The sequence below is a fragment of the Moschus berezovskii genome, chromosome 10 (assembly GCF_049115385.1).
Source record: "Moschus berezovskii isolate FMDL1 chromosome 10, NW_MosBer_1.0, whole genome shotgun sequence".
Classification (NCBI taxonomy): Eukaryota; Metazoa; Chordata; class Mammalia; order Artiodactyla; family Moschidae; genus Moschus; species Moschus berezovskii.
In genome coordinates this window covers 7,733,217-7,747,160 of record NC_142469.1, presented here as the reverse complement: position 1 = coordinate 7,747,160, position 13,944 = coordinate 7,733,217, and positions in this window count along the sequence as shown.

Sequence of the window (13,944 nt, the reverse complement as noted above, 5' to 3'; positions counted from 1 at the left end):
AGGTGCCAACTGGGGAATAAAGCAATGGAAACAAAGCTAACAATATGGTGAGAAAAAGGAAAGATAGACAAGAAAGAAAGAATGGTAATGAAAAGCTAAATCAAGGTAGATAAGGAAGACTTACATATATTAAAGATTAATTGCAAGGGGAAAAGAATAGTAGGACAAGCAAAGAAAGGATTAAATGTAGAAAAATAAAAATAAGTTTAAAAATTAAAAAGAAAAAAGGAAAACTCCACAGGATGGCAAAGGGCCAATGTAGAAGCAGAGATTTATGACAGCAATAGAAAGTGTGAATAACAAACAGCTCAAAAGCTTAATTTGAGTTCATAGTGCTAATAAAACTGACAACTACAACAGAGGAAATGAGAAGGCAATGGCAACCCACTCCAGTACTCTTGCCTGAAAAATCCCATGGACAGAGGAGCCTGGTAAGCTGCAGTCCATGGGGTCGCGAAGAGTCGTACACGACTGAGTGACTTCACTTTCACTTTTCATTTTCATGCATGGGAGGAGGAAATGGCAAGCCACTCCAGTGTTCTTGCCTGGAGAATCTCAGGGACGGGGAACCCTGGTGGGCTGCCGTCTATGGGGTCGCACAGAGCTGGACACAACTGAGCGACTTCACTTTCACTTTCACACACACACAAAAAAAACTGCAGAACAAGTCAAAATATAAGAATAATAATTGCTTTCCTGAGTCTCTGCTGTCAGCATCCTTTCCCTCACTGAGAATCACAGTCCTCCTCACCTCCCTAGGATGCCCTTCAACACTGTGCTGATCTCTGGACATGCTGTGGGGGCAGCTCAGGCCCTAATCTGGTACTATTCCTGTATGTTCTTGCCTCCAATGTCCACAGCTATCAGAACTAATGTATTTTCTTTTGTGGGCACTCTCATTGTCCTTTTATATATTCCATAGACACAGAGTCTGCTTAGCTGATCATGTGGATTTAATCTGTAACTTGTACACCTGGTGGGAAGGTTTTGAATTTTCTTCCCTTGTTATGCTGCCCTGAGTTTCAGTTGTGGTTTCATTTCCCCTCTGCATGTGGATCATCCACTGGTGTTTGCTCCCAAGGCTCTCCTGGGGATTTGGGTTTGCACTAGTGAGGGCAAAGTGTGGAGGTGATGAAACTGCTTTGGTTTCAGGGGTTCTGGCAGCACCAGGTACTCAGGGAAGTTGGTGGCAAGGGCAGCAGGAAATATAAGGCTCAAAAATGTATGGAAGCCCAATTCAGTAATCATGCCTGGAGAATCCCACTGACAGAGAAGCCTAGCAGGCCACAGTCCACAGGGTCGAAAAGGTTTGGAGAAGACTAAAGCAATCTTGAGTGCATAGGTGAAAGACTTTTTGGTTTTGGCTGCTCTGCATCAGTGAGAATTAAGCCCCTTGGTCACCGGGACTTTCATGGCGCCAAGTGTACAGGAACACAGACTTCCTCAGCCCAGGAGTCTTTTTCATGAAGAAGGGCAAAGGCTAACAGAGTTTTACCAAAAGAACACACTAGTTATAGCAAACACCCTCTTCCAACAACACAAAAGAAGACTCTACACATGGAAATCACCAGATGGTCAACACTGAAATTAGATTGAATATATTCTTTGCAGCCAAAGATGGAGAAGCTGTATACAGTTAGCAAAAACAAGACCAGGAGCTGACTGTGCCTCAGATCATGAACTCCTTATTGCCAAATTCAGACTTAAAATGAAGAAGGTAAGGAAAACCACTAGACCATTCAGGTATGACCTAAATCAAATGCCTTATGATTATACAGTGGAAGTAAGAAATAGATTTAAGGGTCTAGATCTAATAGATAGAGTGCCTGATGAACTCTGGACAGAGGTTCGTGACATTGTACAGGAGACAGGAACCAAGACCATCCCCATGGAAAAGAAATGCAAAAAAACAAAATGGCTGTCTGAGGAGACCTTACAATTAGCTGTGAAAAGAAGAGAAGCAAAAAGCAAAGGAGAAAAGGAAAGATACAAGCATCTGAATGCAGCGTTCCAAAGAATAGCAAGGAGAGATAAGCAAGCCTTCCTCAGCAATGAATGCAAAGAAACAGAGGAAATCAATAGAATGGGAAAGAAAAGAGATGCCTTCAAGAAAATTAGAGATACCAAGGGAACATTTCATGAAAAGATGGGTTTAATAAAGGACAGAAATAATATGGACATAACAGAAGCAGAAGATAATAAGAAGAGGTGCAAATACACAGAAGAACTGCACAATAAAAGATCTTCATGACCAAAATATTCACGATAGTGTGATCAATGACCTAGAGCCAGACATCTTGGAATGTGAAGTCAAGTGGGCCTTAGAAAGTATCACTATGAACAAAGCTAGTGGAGGTGATGGAATTACAGTTGAGCTATTTCAAATCCTGAAAGATGATGCTGTGAAAGTGCTGCACTCAATATGCCAGCAAATTTGGAAAACTCAGCAGTGGCCACAGGACTGGAAAAGGTCAGTCTTTATTCCAATATTAAAGAAAGGCAATGCCAAAGAATGCTCAAACTATCGCACCATTGCATTCATCTCACACGCGAGAAAAGTCATGCTCAAAATTCCCCAAGCCAGGCTTCAGCGATATGTGAACCATGAACTCCTAGATGTTCAAGCAGGTTTTAGAAAAGGCAGAGGCACCAGAGATCAAATTGCCAACATCCGCTGTATCATGGAGAAAGCGAGAGAGTTCCAGAAAACATCTATTTCTGCTTCATTGACTATGCCAAAGCCTTTGACTGTGTGGATCACAACAAACTGTGGAAAATTCTGAAAGAGATGGGAATACCAGACCACCTGACCTGCCTCTTGAGAAACCTGTATGCAGGTCAGGAAGCAAAAATTAGAACTGGACATGGAACAACGGACTGCTTCCAAATAGGAAAAGGAGTACGTCAAGGTTGTATATTGTCACCCTGCTTATTTAACTTATATGCAGAGTACATCATGAGGAACGCTGGGCTGGAAGAAGCACAAGCTGGAATCAAGATTGCTGGGAGAAATACCAGTCACCTCAGATATGCAGATGACACCACCCTTATGGCAGAAAGTGAAGAGGAAATAAAAAGCCTCTTGATGAAAGTGAAAGAGGAGAGTGAAAAAGTTGGCTTGAAGCTCAACATTCAGAAAATGAAGATCATGGCATCTGGTCCCATCATTTCCTGTGAAATAGATGGACAAACAGTGAAAGCATTGTCAGACTTTATATTTTGGGGCTCTAAAATCACTGCACATGGTGATTACAGCCATGAAATTAAAAGACACTCCTTGTCAGGAAAGTTATGACCAACTTAGATAGTATATTAAAAAGCAGAGACATTACTTTGCCAACCAAGGTCTGTCTAGTCGAGGCTATGGTTTTTCCAGTAGTCATGTATGGATGTGAGAGTAGGACTGTAAAGAAAGCTGATCATCGAAGAATTGATGCTTTTGAACTCTGATGCTGGAGAAGACTCTTGAGAGTCCTTTGGACTGCAAGGAGATCCAACCAATCCCTTCTAAAGGTGATCAGTCCTGGGTGTTCATTGGAAAGACTGATGCTAAAGCTGAAGCTCCAATACTTTGGCCACCTCATGCGACGGGTTGACTCTTTGCAAAAGTCTCTGATGCTGCGAGGGATTGGGGACAGGAGCAGAAGGGGTCGACAGAGAATGAGATGGCTGGATGGCCTCACCGACTCAATGGACATGAGTTTTAGTGAACTCCGGGAGTTGGTGATGGACAGGGAGGCCTGGTATGCTGTGATTCATGGGGTCACAAAGAGTCAGACATGGCTGAGCGACTGAACTGAACTGGTAGTTGGTGATAAGAAGGCCTCTTTTGCCAGTCTTTATCTGTAGTCCTCCCCCCCCCCCCAACATTCAGGCAGTTAGAGGGCTCCCTTGCCTGTGGTCCTTCCCTGTTGTTCAGCACGTCAGGTTCATAAAGCTCCCACCGTGCTCTCCTCTAGCTGGGGTTTTATTCTGTAGTTCCATGCATCAGGCACTTAAAGGGTCACCCTGGGTCGGATCCTACTCTATTGCTGTACATATCAATTGCTTGATGGGCCACCCTCTCCATTGTTTCAGCTGCTATTACTGGTGTATGAGGAGAGAGAGGCTATGGTGATGGCTTTACTTCCTATGCGTGACTCAGCAGTATTGCCTTCTTCTACGGCTGCCTGGCTTTCCTTTACACTCATTTCCCACCACAATCTCCTTCCTCACATCCCCTTGGTCCATCTCTCTGCAGTCAACAGCAGCTCTCACCCTGGGATTGCTCCACACTCTCTATGCTCTAGCCCAGCTGCTGCACCTTCTAGGGGACCTGCATCCCTGTCTTCAGTAAATATGGCTATGGCAAGGTCTGCATTATTCTCATTCCATTTAGGCTGCTACAGACCACTCTAAGTCTTACATGTTTCTCCTCTGACCCAGAAAATTGCCTTGATGTGGGGATCAAACCCCTGCTTCAGTTCCCCCACCTGCCAAGGGAAGGTCCAATCCTACTAACACTTCTGTTTCCCCCACAGCCCCTTCATCCTACTGAGTTTTGCATGATTCTATATATTCTTTTCTGGTGGTCAGGTACTCCCGTCTGCTCTCAGCTGGTGTTCTGCAAGCAATTCTGTGGCTGAAGGTGTTTTCCTGATGTATCCGTGGAGAGAGATGTACTTCATGTCCACCTACTCTTCTTCCACCTTGCCCCTCTGTATTAGTCTTATTTACCCCTTATTCTTTCCATCCATCTAGCTAGTCTCCTTTTTATTCCCCCTGCTCTTTCTTGCTTAATTGCACTCTGATAGTGATTGCCCTCTAGCTAAGGTTATGCTATGCATCCGGTGCTTACTTTCCAAAACAACACTCCCTAACACTCCTTTCCTTTTTGAGCATTCTTTACTCCATAAAGAAGGTCATGGGACTATAACCTCAAGGACAACCGCTACCTATTCTGGATCCACCTGATGCCAGTCTTAATGCTCTCAATGCCCCCAGGAGGAAAGAAGAATACAGCACTACATCAGCCCCATCCTTATCTACAGCCCTATTTTCCACCCTGAAACTATAAGAGCCCATTCTGTTTCCCAAAACGGGGAGCACAGTCTTGGGGGCATTAGCTTGTTGTGCAGCCCTTTGCCTGGCAAAATAATAAAACGACTTACTCACTTCTACTCCTCCGAAGCTCTCTCCACGTTTCTATTTAGCACCATTGAACAGAGGCCAGATTTTCGGCAATACTATCTTAATTTACAGGAAGCATAAAAAGATTTCCCAAAGATATACAACTAATTTGTGAAAAAGATAGATTTTTCTACTGTCATTTTCCAACTTTTCATTCAAACATTGCTTAAATTTAGATCAAGTTAATCACTTTACTATAAGCAATGAGGGAATTTTAACTCCCATATTTTTCTCATTCTCTCACAGAAACCGATGATTATTTTTAATTATTTAAAATTTTGATTTGGTGACAAATATTCTACTTCTGTTATATTAAACCTCATTTGGTTCTAAAATAAAGTATGTTTTAGAAGTAACATCAATTTCTCAAGTTTCACAAGTTTTCATCTCCCCCCTCCCCCCGGGAAGATCCTGATTAATGATATCCTTAGTTAAAGAAGGTTCATTTTATGCAGACAAAGAAAGTTGATGCTTTCAACTTGTTCGATAAAGCAATCTGGAAGATCTGCTAAAATATCACTAAATGATTTTTTAGTCTAGCTTCTGATTTTTTTCTTCTTTCTCCATTTGATGATGCTCTTTAAAAGAACATTGATAGCAATATATTTACATGATTGCTCATTAAAACGTGGTCATATTATTTCTCTTCTAGCTCTACATTTTCCTTTCCCAATAGAGTACTAGTCATGGGCTGTATATTTTCTTCCTATTCTTCTAAAAGCGTCAACTGCCTTAAGCCAAATATGATCAGTGAAAAATTTATCTGACAAATGCTTAGTGAAATCCACCAAATGATTTTCACATCACAGAATTAAAAAAGAAAAAAAAAAAAGTCTTGAGAGACAAATCTACAGATTTTGGAACAGCTCTTTAAAAGTTGGCAGATTAATCTTCTGTATGGCCGAAAGCAAGATGTAAATTCAGAAGCAATACACTTGGAGTGTAATGGAGCGTGTACTTATAAATCCATGGATCCATTCAACTCATGTAAATAGCTTACACTTTGTACCTCTCAGGAGTAATTTCCCAAAACTAAAGGATTTGAAATTATAAATAGTAAGACAGAAAGTTTTCTATACATTTCTTTCGGAGTAATTTTGGTGAGATTAGAAAGGAGAACAATTCTTAATTGTTAATTTTCTTTCTAATTGTATACTTTGTAGGTTGAATGTCAAAGAATTGAAAAAACTTTCGGCAAAATCAGCAGGAGGGATGTGTCTCTTGTCACTTGAAAATAGATGTTTGCTAGCCTGTTAGCAAGGCAGCAATGTGTTCACGAGCCAGCAGGCCTTTAGCATTCGGACAAAACATGATACCTTTAGAGTTCAAAGTGTTAGAAGCTGGATTTATTAACTAGGCAACAATCAAAAGATTTAGAAAACTAAAAATAAACTATTAATATTGATCAACTTGGGAGGGGGTGTTTCTTGTTTAAGAGGATTTTTAAAATTTCTCCAGATATGCTACCAACTTCAAGCTTTAAAAGGTCATCCGGATCAGATTGGTGATGTTATCTGTACATACATGCATGTGGTATAATTTGAAAAAAGAAGGAAAAAAATTAAGTCAATATTTATTAGAAGACCAAGGAAAACTTAACCTAGAAAATAAAATTATGGCTTCAAAGATGGGTTGCCAAAGATTTAATGGACATTTATGAAACAAATCTAAAAGAGTAGTATTTTTTTTAATTTTTATTTTATTATTATTTATTTATTTATTGCTGATCATCATTGCCTGTAGCATCTTTGTTCTATGACCAGGTATTCAATCTGCACCTCCTCGATTGGAAGCACCTAATCTTAACCAGTGGACCACCAGGGAACTCCCAGATAGTATTAAATATATTTGAAATGTTACACAATGTAGAAATATAAAATTCTATGTTGATTGTATTTTGTAACAATAAAGCTTTCGTAAGAACAGTTAATTCAAAAGACCAAAAGCAGATTTTCTGACATGATCACCAAAACAGAAATATTTGAGTTTGCAGGAAACAAGGATAAATGCCAGAAAGCTAAAAATGACAGCTTTTTTAAAAAATGGGATAAAAATGATTTTAGACAGCAACAGGCTGCTAATCCCCTAGTAGTAATTATAATAAAGGGGAAACTCTAGAAATGCAAGTTATAGTACTGTTTTGGATAATTTCTCAGAAAATGTATAAAATGAGATGACATCATGTTTAAGACCTAGGCTTCAAAATGTATCAGAACTTTAGTAGTAAGCATGACAAAAAGAAAATAGTGGAGTAATTGGAGAAATAACTAATATCAGAAAATAGAAGCCAGTGTCAAAAATTTAAAAATTAAGGTATTTTGTTAATTTCTAACATATTAAGCATGGTTATATGTTTCCATATAATTGTTTCCAAACAAGTCCAAGTCTTCAGGACTAATTTTACAAAATAAAGTCTCAAGTTCCTTGGAAATATTGGTACATGTGGGCAGAATCATAGCCACAATAGTTCAAGGAAAATTCATATGTTTCCTGGAGAAATTAAAATTCTTTGAGTAAACTGGCAGATATAAGCAAGAGATTTTAAAACATTGAAATTAATTTAGCATTAAAAATTTCATACCCGGTTGGATTAAATCTGCTGTTTTCTTGAGTGTTTTTGCTCATGAGAAATATTGGACTGTAGTTCTCCTTTTTAGCAAGTTCTTTACCTAGTTTCAGCATAGAAACTAGGCTGGGTGTTTTCTTTTCTGTGAAGTTATTAGTAATTCAACTTGTTTAATAGACATAATCCTATTTCTTCTCCTTTTGTGAGTTTTGGTAGTACGTGTTATTTAAGGAATAGGCTCAGTACGTTGTCATTTATTGTTTCAGTTGCTGAGTTATGTCCAACTCTTTTCGCAACTCCGTGGACTATAACCCACTAGGATCCTCTTTCCATGGAATTTCCCAGGCAAAAATACCAGAGTGGATTGCCATTTCTTTATCCAGGGCACCTTTCCAAGCCAGGGATCAAACTCACATGTCCTGTATTGTCAGGCAGATTCCTTCGAGCCACCAGGAAGCCAGGCTCATTACGTATAAGACAACAAAAATGGAAACAGAGCTATTCATACTTTCCTCTTCATACTGTTCATGGGATACTTATGTCAAGAAAACTAGAGTAGTTTGCCATTCCCTCCTCCAATGGACCATGTTTTGTCAGAACTCTCAACTACGACCCATGCATCTTGGTTGGCCTCTGCATGGCATGGCTGATGGCTTCATTGAGATATGCAAGCCCCTTACCAGTGACAAGGCTCTGATAGACTACACTAAAGCCTTTGACGGTGTGGATCAAAACAAACTGTGGGAAAGTCATGAAGAAATGAAAGTACCAGACCACCTAACCTGTCTCCTGAGAAACTTGTAGGCAAATTAATAAGTAACACTTAGAATATTACATGGAATAAACAACTGGTTCAAAATTGCAAAAGGAGTACAACAAGGTTGTATACTGTCACCCTATTTATTTAACTTATATGCAGAGTACATCAAGTGAAATGTTGGGCTAGATGAATCACAAGCAGGAATCAAGATGCCAAGGAGTAATATCAATGACCTCAGATATTCAAATGATACCACTGTAGTGGAAGAAAGAGAAGAGGAACTAAAGATCCTCTTGATGAGAGTAAAGAGGAGAGTGAAAAAACTGGTTTGATAATCAACATTCAAAAAACCAAGATCACGGCATCTTGTGCCATCACTTCATGACAAATAGAAGGGGCAAACTGGAAATAGTGACAGATTTTATTTTATCGGGCTCCAAAATTCTTGTGGATGTTTACTGCAGCCATGAAATCAAAAGACACTTGTTCCTTGGAAACAAGTAGAAAGCTATGACAAACATAGACAGCATATTAAAAAGTAGAAACATCACTTTCCTGACAAAAGTCCGTGTAGTTAAAGCTATGGTTTATCCAGTAGCCATGTATATATAAGAATTGGACTATAAATAAATCTGCATGCCAAGGAATTGATTCTTTCAAATTCTGGTGCTAAGGAAGACTCTTGAAAGTCCCTTGGACTGTAAGGAGATAAAAAAACTCAGTCCTAAAGAAAACCAACCCTGAATATTCATTGGAAGGACTGATGCTGAAGCTGAAACTCCAATACTTTGGCAACCTGATGTGAAGAGCAGACTCATTGGAAAAGACACTGATGCTAGGTAAGACTGTTGAGAAGAGGGTGGCAGAGAATGAGATGGTTACATAGCATTACTAACTCAATGGACATGAATCTGAGCAAACTCCAGGAGATAGTGAACGACAGGGAAATCTGGCTCGCTATAGTCTGTAGGGTTGCAAAAAAGTTGTACATGAATTAGCAACTGAGCATGTTTTCTTTATTATCAATTTAATGGCTTGTAAGGCTGAAAAAGCTGAAGTTGAACGGTTCTATGAAGACCTATAAGACTTTCTAGAAATAACAACAAATAAAGATATCCTATCATTATAGGCAAATGGAATGAAAAAGTAGGAAGACAAGAAAGACTTGTAGTAACAGGAACATTTGACCTTGGAGTACAGAATGAAGCATGGCAAAGGCTAACAGAGTTCTGCCAAGAGAATACAGTGGTCATAGCAAAAACCCTCTTCCAAAAACACAAGAGAAGACTCTACACATGGACATCACCAGATGATCAACACCAAAATCAGATTGATTATATCCTTTGCAGCCAAAGATGGAGAAGCTCTATACAGTCAGCAAAAACAAAACAGGGAAAGGACAGTGGCTCAGATCATGAACTCCTTATTGCCAAATTCAGACTTAAATTGAAAAATTGGGGAAAACCACTAGACCATTCATTTATGACCTAAATCAAATCCCTTATGACTATACACAGGAAGTGAGAAATAGATTTAAGGGACTAGATCTGATAGATAGAGTGCCTGGTGAACTATGGACAGGGGTTTCTGACATTGTACAGGAGACAGGGAGGAAGACGATCCCCAAGAAAAAAATTGCAAAAAGGCAAAATCGAGTTGGTGATGCCATCCAGCCATCTCATTCTCTGTCGTCCCCTTCTCATACTGCCCCCAATCGCTCCCAGGTTCAGAGTCTTTTCCAGTGAGTCAACTCTTCGTATGAGGTGACCAAAGTATTGGAGTTTCAGCCCTAGCATCAGTCCTTCCAATGAACACCAAGGACTGATCTCCTTTAGAAAGGACTGGTTGTATCTCCTTGCAGTCCACAGGGCTCTCAAGAGTCTTCTCCAACACCACAGTTCAAAAGCATCAATTCTTCGTCAATCAGCTTTCTTCACATTCCAGCTCTCACATCCATACATGACCACTGGAAAAACCATAGCCTTGACTAGACGGACCTTTGTAGGCAAAGCAATGTCTCTGATCTGCTTATTTAACTTATACCCAGAGTACATCATGAGGAACACTGTGCTGTAAGAAGCACAAGCTGGAATCAAGATTGCAGGGAGAAATATCAATAACCTCACATATGCAGATGACACCACCCTTATGGCAGAAAGTGAAGAGGAACTAAAAAGACTCTAGAGGAAAGTGAAAGAGGAGAGTGAAAAAGTTGGCTTGAAGCTCAAAATTGAGAAAAGTAAGATCATGGCATCTGGTCCCATCACTTCATGGGAAATAGATGGACAAACAGTGGAAACAGTGTCAGACTTTATTTTTGGGGGTTCCAAAAACACTGGGGTTGCTGATTGCAGCCATTAAATTAAAAGATGCTTACTCCTTGGAAGGAAAGTTATGACCAAACAATATAGCATATTAAAAAGCAGAGGAGGCCTTATGAATAGCTATAAAAAGAAGAGAAGCAAAAAGCAAAGGAGAAAAGGAAAGATATAAGCATCTGAATGCAGAGTTCCAAAGAATAGCAAGGAGAGACAAGAAAGCCTTCCTCACAGATCAGTGCAAAAAAATAGGGGGAAACAATAGAATGGGAAAGACTGGAGATATCTTCAAGAAAACTAGAGATACAAATGGAACATTTCATGCAAAGGTGGGCTCAATAAAGGACAGAAATGGTATGGACCTAACATAAGCAGAAGATATTAAGAAGACATCACAAGTATAAACAAAAGAAATATGCAAAAAATTATTCACCACCCAGATAGTTACGAAGATGTGATCACTGATACTCACTATGAACAAAGCTAGTGGAGGTGATGGAATTCCAGGTGAGCTATTTCAAACCCTAAAAGATGATGCTGTGAAAGTGCAACACTCAATATGTCAGCAAATTTGGAAAACTCAGCAGTGGCCACAGGACTGGAAAAGGTCAGTTTTCATTCCAAACCCTAAGAAAGACAATGCCAAAGAATTGTCATACTACTGCGCAATTTCACTCAGCTCACACTCTAGTAAAATAAAGCTCAAAATTCTCCAAGCCAGGCTTCAGCAATATGTGAACCATGAACTTCCAGATGTTCAAGCCGGTTTTAGAATAGAAAGAGGAACCAGAGATCAAATTGCCAACATCCGCTGGAACATCAAAAAAGCAAGAGAGTTCCAGAGAAACATCTATTTCTGCTTCATTAACTATGCCACAGCCTTTGACTGTGTGGATCACAACAAACTGTGGAAAATTCTGAAAGAGATGGGAATACGAGACCACCTGACCTGCCTCTTGAGAAACCGGTATGCAGGTCAGGAAGCAACAGTTAGAACTGGCCATGGACCAACAGACTGGTTCCAAATATTAAAAGGAGTACGTCAAGGTTGTATATTGTCACCCTGCTTATTTAACTTATATTCAGAGTACATCTTGAGGAACACTGTGCTGGAAGAAGTACAAGCTGGAATCAGGATTTTTGGGAGAAATACCAGTCACCTCAGATATGCAGATGATACCACCCTTATGGCAGAAAGTGAAGAAGTAAAGAGCCTCTTGATGAAATTGAAAGAAGAGAGTGGAAACGTTGGCTTAAAGCTCAACATTCAGAAAGCTAAGATCATGGCATTGGGTCCATCACTTCATGGAAACTAGATGGGGAAATAGTGGCTGATTTTATTTTTCTGGGCTCCAAAATTACTGCAGATGGTGACTGCAGTCATGAAATTAAAAGACACTTGCTCTTGGAAGGAAAGTTATGACCAACCTAGACAGCATATTTAAAAGCAGCGACATTACTTTGCCAAAAAGGTCTGTCTATTCAAGGCTTTTTTATTAATTTTTTCCAGTGTTCATGCATGGATGTGAGAGTTGGACTATAAAGAAAGCTGACTGCCAAAGAATTGACGCTTTTGAACTGTGGTGTTGGAGAAGACTCTTGAGAGCCCTGTGGACTGCAAGGAGATCCAACCAGTCCATCCTAAAGGAAATCAGAGTGACTGAACTGAACTGAAGGCCAACATTAATGACTCTTTCTTCATTTCTGGTTATATGTTCCTTCCCTTTTTTCTTGTGTAGCCAGCCAAAGGTTAATCAATTTTATTTATCTTTCAAAGTTTCAGTTTTTTTTTTCATTGTTTTTCTCTATCACTTTTGATAAATTGTTGTTTAATTTTCTTTTTTATTTTTAATTTATTTATTTTAATTGGAGGCTAATGACTTTACATTATTGTATTGGTTTTGCCATACATTGACATGAATCTGCCCCGAGTGTACATATTAGTCTGAAATACTTTAAAATTTCTTTTGAGATTTATTCTTATATTCAGGTATTATTATGCCTGTCGTTTAATGACCAACTATTTGAGGTTTTTCCAGCTATCTTTTTGTAATTTACAGTATTTATTGTATGTATTAGAAATCTTCAACAAAATATTTATAAATCAGATAAAATATATAAATTTAATTGTAGTAAAAAACAAGTGGAATTTATTAAGTTTCTGAAAGTCTGGTCCAATATTCAAAGCTAAATCAGTGTAGCACTTACTGCATTAACAGGTATGCAGAGAAACTCGGTCACTAGTTGATGGTGAGAAACTAAAATGTCACAATTACTTTGGAAGCCAGTTTAGAAATTTCATATAAAATTATAAATACACTCCAGCAATTCCACACATAGATATTTATACAACTGATTTGAAATTGCCAAAGTCTAGGTACAACTAATATGACCTTCAGTTAATGAATAAATAAACTGTGAGTTGCAGTTTCACAGGAATTCTATTCAATGATAAAAACAGCTATCAACCATGAGAAGATAAGGATAAATTTTAAAAGCATATGTCTAAGTGAAAGAAACTGGTATGAATAGGTTACATACCGTGTAGTTTCCATTATGCAGCACTCTGCAGATGCAAAACTGTACAGATAGTAAATATAATCGGTGTTTTTTTCCAGGGGTTCAAGATTGAAAGAGTAAGTTGGAGTAGGTTAAGTAAATAAGAACTTTCAAGGGCTGTAGAATTATTCTATATGATACTGTAAAGAAGGATGCCTGACACTATTCACCTGTCTAAATGCATAGAGCTTTAAAGCATAAAGATGGAACTTAATGAAATGAATCTTAGAAAATTTTTTCAGTGGGTCAGAATTCTAGGATAGAATGTAGAATGTGCAATTGTAATTAATACAACCTAACTGTTACACAAAATCATGAAACAACTCCATGGAAGGTGATGGAAGAAAAAATTGCTGACCTAACTTACTTTGGAAGTGATTGAAATCCAGAGGATTAAAGCACAAGAATTGTATGATTGAAATAAATTTTATGTAACTCTGTACTCTAGTTGATAAAGCTCTGTTTTGGAGACATGGGTTAACAATTCTGAAAATATAGTGTGTGTACATTGAAATTAAACAATTAATTAATGTGGGGGGGCAAGTTTCTTACCATTGAGTTAAGGTTACAAG